Source organism: Saccopteryx leptura, chromosome 2 (genome assembly GCF_036850995.1).
Source record: "Saccopteryx leptura isolate mSacLep1 chromosome 2, mSacLep1_pri_phased_curated, whole genome shotgun sequence".
Taxonomy (NCBI): Eukaryota; Metazoa; Chordata; class Mammalia; order Chiroptera; family Emballonuridae; genus Saccopteryx; species Saccopteryx leptura.
The window spans coordinates 322,678,327-322,685,018 of NC_089504.1; the positions used below are offsets into that span (position 1 = coordinate 322,678,327).

Sequence of the window (6,692 nt, forward strand, 5' to 3'; positions counted from 1 at the left end):
CAAGTCCCCAAAAAGTTTTGTTTATATCCTATCTTATTTCAGAAGATGTTTGAGGAGACTTATAGAAAATAACTAAAACAGGCCCTGGCCAGTTGGCTCAGCGGTAGAGCGTCGGCCTGGCGTGCGGGGGACCCGGGTTCGATTCCCAGCCAGGGCACATAGGAGAGGCGCCCATTTGCTTCTCCACCCCCACCCCCTCCGTCCTCTCTGTCTCTCCCTCTCCCGCAGCCAAGGCTCCATTGGAGCTGAGATGGCCCGGGCGCTGGGGATGGCTCCTTGGCCTCTGCCCCAGGCGCTAGAGTGGCTCTGGTCGCAGCAGAGCGACGCCGCCTGGTGGGCAGAGCATCGCCCCTGGTGGGCGTGCTGGGTGGATCCCGGTCGGGCACATGCGGGAGTCTGTCTGACTGTCTCTCCCCAGCTTCAGAAAAAAAAAAAAAAAAAAAAAAAAAAAGGAAATAACTAAAACAGTGAAATATAAAGAAGGAAGGGCCCAGAAAAATCAGTACAAGGGCAGTACCAAGAAAAAGACACTCAAAAATGAGTCATAAAGCCCTCCTGAAGTGCTCTGGGGAGCCCCTAATTTAGCTTTGAGCCCCAGCACCCAAAGTGAAGAAAGAAGCATGACCTCTTAGAGTGGGGATATTTTATTTGATATGGGGAAATTTCATACCTAGACCTTTAATACTGCTAGCTTGCCTGGAGTCCTTACTGGTAGCTAGGCATGGTGTTTTTTTCTGGGTAGCCCGTCTAATCTTCACAAGTCCTCTGCGTTAGGTGCTGTTGTATATCTCCATTGTGCAGATGAGGAGGCTGAGCTTTTGTTACTGCCAGGGTCCCACGAGTCCGGAGGAGCTAGCCTTTCTCCTGTATGATTTTATAGCCCCAGCTCATAATCACTATGCTGACCTGACTCCGTGCTTGGGCTGAGATGCAGGATTGGGCGTAGGGCTACATGGCTCTCTTTGCATTTTATATGGCAGGTCGTCTGTCCTAAACTATTTTCCTAATGGATAGGGGAGAGGCTGTTTAGGTGGTGAACTTCTCAAGTGGAGAATGGGAACTGTGGTCAGGCTTTGCCACTAGGGGGCGGCAGAACCCTATCTGGTTGGTCTGCCTGGTGTTGGAAAAGGAGGAAACAATTGCAGATTTGGTTTGGTTCTTTTTAGGTCCAAAATTCCATGCTCAGTAGCAGTTCTGAGCTGTTCTTGGAGCAGTCAGGGTATGACCAAAAGACCTCTCATATATATATATATATATATATTATATATATATATATATATATATTTTTTTTTTTTTTCATTTTTCTGAAGCTGGAAACAGGGAGAGACAGTCAGACAGACTCCCGCATGCGCCCGACCGGGATCCACCCGGCACGCCCACCATGGGGCGATGCTCTGCCCACCAGGGGGCGATGCTCTGCCCATCCTGGGTGACGCCATGATGCGACCAGAGCCACTCTAGCTCCTGAGGCAGAGGCCACAGAGCCATCCCCAGCGCCCGGGCCATATTTGCTAAAATGGAGCCTCGGCTGATGGGAGGGGAAGAGAGAGACAGAGGGGAAAGCGCGGCGGAGGGGTGGAGAAGCAAATGGGCGCTTCTCCTGTGTGCCCTGGCCGGGAATCGAACCCGGGTCCTCCGCACGCTAGGCCGACGCTCTACCGCTGAGCCAACCGGCCAGGGCCTCATATTACAGTTCTAACTTTGAAGAATCCCAGTCCCCTCAGCACAGAGGCAGATGAATATATTGCAAACAAGCTTGGAAACCATTTCTTAAAGTGTGTTTATTCCTTCTTCCCTTGTTGTGTCCTTCCATTTTATATGACACACGGGAGAAGAGGAAAATGAGACGGGGTGGGGAGTCTGACAGGTCTGTGGCCCCCTTAGGTGCAGTTGGCAAGCCCCCTGCCACAGGGCTTCTGAGCGGGCCCTCCCCACCACCCCTGTGTTCCTCTGGCACAGGTTCTCAGCTGCAATTCTGCATGGGGCCCAGCAAGGAAGCCCTCTCACCGCCTCAGTCCTTCAGCTCCCAGCTGCCAGAGCTCTGGCATATGCCTGGCACCATGTAGCTGTTTCAGGGCAGACAGGTTGGAAGCAACTTCTGCCCTCTGCACCTGGCAGTAATTAGAGGCAGCATTGAAAGCCCCGGATCCAGGATGCAGACACTTGTCTTCAAGTCCCAGCCAGCTCTGCTGGTGGCAGTCATGGCAGGCATCACCGAGCCTCATTTTACTCTTAGAATAGGGCAACACCTGTCCGGCAACCATCCCCTCCCAGGGTGGGCAGGGGGCCCAAAAGGCTGACTGCAGCAAACTCTAGAGGTCTGCAGCATGAGTCTCAGCCTTGGTCGCACAGCATTCACCTGAAGAGCTTAATCAGTCCCCATTCCCAGTGGTTGGTTGGTTGGTTGGTTGGTTTGGGGTAGGGGTGGGGGAAGATGAGAAGCATCAACTTGTAGTTGCATCACTTTATTTGTTTGATTGCTTCTTATATTTTTCCTTGATCAGGGGAGGGGGAGGACGCTCAAACCTAGCCAGCAGGCCCTGGCCGGTTGGCTCAGCGGTAGAGCGTCGGCCTAGCGTGCGGAGGACCCGGGTTCGATTCCCGGCCAGGGCACACAGGAGAAGCGCCCATTTGCTTCTCCACCCCTCCACCGCGCTTTCCTCTCTGTCTCTCTCTTCCCCTCCCACAGCCGAGGCTCCATTGGAGCAAAGATGGCCCGGGCGCTGGGGATGGCTCTATGGCCTCTGCCTCAGGCGCTAGAGTGGCTCTGGTCGCAATATGGCGACGCCCAGGATGGGCAGAGCATCGCCCCCTGGTGGGCAGAGCGTCGCCCCTGGTGGGCGTGCCGGGTGGATCCCGGTCGGGCGCATGCAGGAGTCTGTCTGACTGTCTCTCCCTGTTTCCAGCTTCAGAAAAATGAAAAAAAAAAAAAAAAAAACCTAGCCAGCAACACCTTGCTCAGGCCAGCGACCATGGGATCATGTCAGTAATCCCACGCTCAACACTGCACTTAAGCTGGTGCACCTGCACTCAAACCAGATCGACCGGTGCTCAAGCTGGAGACCTTGGGGTTTCTAACTAACTGGGGACCTAGGTCCACGCTGGATCCACTGCACCATCCCTGGTCAGGTGTCCCCAGAGGTTTTGAGCTACTTGGTCTGGGGTGTGGCCTAGGTTTCAGGAATTTTTTAAAAACTTTTCAGGAGATTCTCGTGCTGTCTGGGTTGAGAACCACTGAAGTGCCCTCCAGGCAGGATGGGTTATTATTCCTGTTTAACTGGAAAGGCAAGAACTGTTCACATGGAACAACCAGAGGAAGACAAAGCATGAGAATCTCCAGGGCTGAGGGACAAGAGTTTAGAGTGGCTGTGGCAGTGGGGGCTTCAACTAGGAGGGGCTTTCTGGAAGAGAGCTAGTGATCAGGGTGATTGAAAAAAAAGAGTTGGAGAAATTGTGGGGGACGGGGGCAGCATGGGGAAATTAATAAGCTCTAATCAGCCTTTAACTGCCATGGGCTGGGAGGGCTGCTAGCTGTTGGCTGTTTGGCTCATAGCTCCTCACACCAGTTTAGCCCATCCAAGCAATGGTTGCTTGCTGCTCAGAGGCCCGAGAAACCTAATATGGGGCTGAATCCTCAGTGGGGCCATAACTCAGGGTGGGCTACAGAAGGGAGGCAGTTTCACCCCCTTTTCTTTTCCAGCCCAGACAATGGGTTCCACATCCTTTCACCCAAGACAGCTTAGGCGGAGTCCACCATCTGGCCCCACTCACCTCCTGACACCTTTCGGCATGCTCTGCTCAGTTGCTCACGCCCAGGGTATGCTTGGACAGAGGCAAGGGGTCAGGGAGTTGGGACCTCTGTAGGAGGGGAGAATAATCACATTGTCCCTCAGACCTCTCAACCAGTGGTGGGTTTCAGCTGGTTTGCACCAGTTCGGCAGAACCAATACCTAATTTTTTATTGAGTTAGGCGAACCAGTTGTTAAAATGGCACTTGTAATCAGAGTTCTATCTTAAGTAAGTGCCTGAGCAGCTTCCCAAATTAGGAGTCACAAATTTACATTCCTTACTATTTTTTTTTCTGTATTTTTCTGAAGCTGGAAACGGGAGAGACAGTCAGACAGACTCCCGCATGCGCCCGACCGGGATCCACCCGGCACGCCCACCAGGGGGCGACGCTCTGCCCACCAGGGGGCGATGCTCTGCCCCTCCCAGGCGTCACTCTGTTGCGACCAGAGCCACTCTAGCACCTGGGGCAGAGGCCAAGGAGCCATCCCCAGCACCCGGGCCATCTTTGCTCCAATGGAGCCTCGGCTGCGGGAGGGGAAGAGAGAGACAGAGAGGAAGGAGAGGGGGAGGGGTGGAGAAGCAGATGGGCGCTTCTCCTGTGTGCCCTGGCCAGGAATCGAACCTGGGACCTCTGCACGCCAGGCCGATGCTCTACCACTTAGCCAACCGGCCAGGGCCATTCCTTACTCTTTTTAACATTTATCTGCGCAACGGCGTATTTTAAGCGCCCATAGTAATGTTCATTATGTCCATAGGTGAAAAAAATTGCAAATAAGGATGCCAATCAAGATGCAATATGGAAATATCTTAAATAAGTTTTATTGTTTTTGTCAGATATTATTTAATATTTTTTCATTAATATTTTAAAATTCTTTCTTATAACAATCTAGTTTTGTGTACCTCTTTTATTCGTATTTAAATGTTAAATGTATATAGGCACTGGCCAGTTGGCCTAGTGGTAGAGTGTCGGCCAGGCATGTGGATGTCCTGGGTCTGATTCTGGTCAGGGCACATAGGAGAAGGGACCATCTGCTTCTCCACACACACACACCCCTTCCTCTCCCACAGCCTTGGCTTAATTGGTTCCAGCAAGCTAGCCTCAGGCACTGAGGGTGGCTAGGTGACCTCCACCACAAGCATTAAAAAAAAATGGCTTGGTTGCTGAGCAACAGAGCACTGGCCCAGGATGGGCTGAGCACCACCCCCTGCTGAGTTTGGTGGGGTGGATCCCGGTTGGGGTGCATGCGGGAGTCTGTCTCTGCCTCCCCTCCTCTCACTAAAATTAAAATGTTTTTTAAAAGAGAGGCCCTGGCCGGTTTGCTCAGTGGTAGAGCGTCGGCCTGGCGTGCAGGAGTCCCGGGTTCAATTTCTGGCCAGGGCACACAGGAGAAGCGCCCATCTGCTCCACCCCTCCCCCTCTCCTTCCTCTCTGTCTCTCTCTTCCCCTCAGCCAAGGCTCCATTGGAGCAAAGTTGGCCCGGGCGCTGAGGATGGCTCTATGGCCTCTGCCTCAGGCACTAGAATGGCTCTGGTCACAACAGAGCAATGCTCCACATGGGCAGAGTATCGCCCCCTGGTGTGCATGCCGGGTGGATCTCGGTTGGGCGCATGCAGGGGTCTGACTACCTCCCCGTTTCCAACTTCAGAAAAATACAAAAAAAAAAAAAAAAAGTTTTATAAAGAGAAAAAAGAAAACAAATATTAAATGCATGAAATAATAAACTACCTTTCAGTATATAGTTTTTTAGTACTTAAAATGGTCATTAGGGCAGAGAGCCACTTGTTAAATTGTTTGAATCCCACCACTGCTCTCAACATTGTGAAAATCGAAAGATAAAACTGAACAGTCCGGGATGTTGTCCAAGTTATTGCTGTATGCATGGGGTGGGTGTAAACTCAGTGGCCATGGTGGTTTATTCCAGGAAACCTTTTTTCTGCTCCCTCCTGTACCCCTGTGGCAGAGGCAGCCCCTAGAGCAGAATTTCAGAATGGAGCCATGGCCACCCCCTCAATGAGAAAACATTTTGGAATAAATTTTCTGAGGTCACTCATTTGGAGAGAATGGCACTTGATTAAAGATGTAGAGGTGTAGAGGCCTAGGATACTCAAGGGGGAAAAAGCTCAACTCCAGTATTGTGTACCCTTTTAGCATAAAATATCAATTTAATAATTAGATGAGATGTTATGGGGGAATGATAGGTGTCATGCCAGTAGGGTAAATAGCAGAGACTGCACTCAGACAGAGAGGTTATCTAGACAGGGTGGGGGTCATGACAGTATTTCTTGGAGGAGGGGGACCTGAGTCAGGTAGTGGCTGGATTAGTGGCACTGGAGGGTGGCACTGGCTTGTTCCTGGAGAATCAGAGAGGGGAGCTGGTTTGAAGGTCAGGAATATGAGCTCAGTTCTCAGCTGGCTAGGTTGGGGGGGGGGGTTCTGTGGAAAGAATGGGGAGGTATTGGGTGGGAAGCTGGACAGGGTGATGGAGGAAGTCCAGGAGGCCCTGGAAGTTATCCGGAACCTTAGCTGTCATCCTGAAATGCTGGGAAGGATCCCCCAACTCCTCCAGCCCCACATGCCCTGGACTGTGGATCCAGGAGTCCTGCTCAGGAGGAGGATGTAGGGGCACTCCTAACCAGCCCCACCTCGGTCTGGTTCCCAGCCCTCCTCAGGATAAGTGTGCCTGGAAAGCGGGTGTGCTGGCGCTTTGGGCAGCCAGTCCCAGGAGCACCCAGCAACCCGGACTCCACAGACCAGGTGACACCACCGAACAGGTGTGAGGGCTGGCGTTGCCACATGCTCTGAGAGCCCCCACACCTCATTTTCTTGCTGTTGACATACTAACAAGGCTTAGTGGAGACACTCAGCTCTCCTGGAGGGCCCTTAGTGAATGGAATCAAGCAAG

At 52.2% G+C, this 6,692-nt stretch overlaps 1 long non-coding RNA gene across 1 annotated transcript; it reads right to left on the bottom strand.

Moving 5' to 3' along the window:
- Positions 1 to 468: 468 nt before the first annotated feature.
- On the bottom strand, positions 469 to 4,071 carry LOC136391437 (uncharacterized). Its single transcript, XR_010748856.1, has 3 exons — positions 2,940 to 4,071; positions 1,682 to 2,526; positions 469 to 1,236 (listed from the first exon to the last, which is right to left on the bottom strand). It is a non-coding gene; the product is annotated as an uncharacterized lncRNA (long non-coding RNA).
- Between the last annotated feature and the right edge of the window lie 2,621 nt (positions 4,072 to 6,692).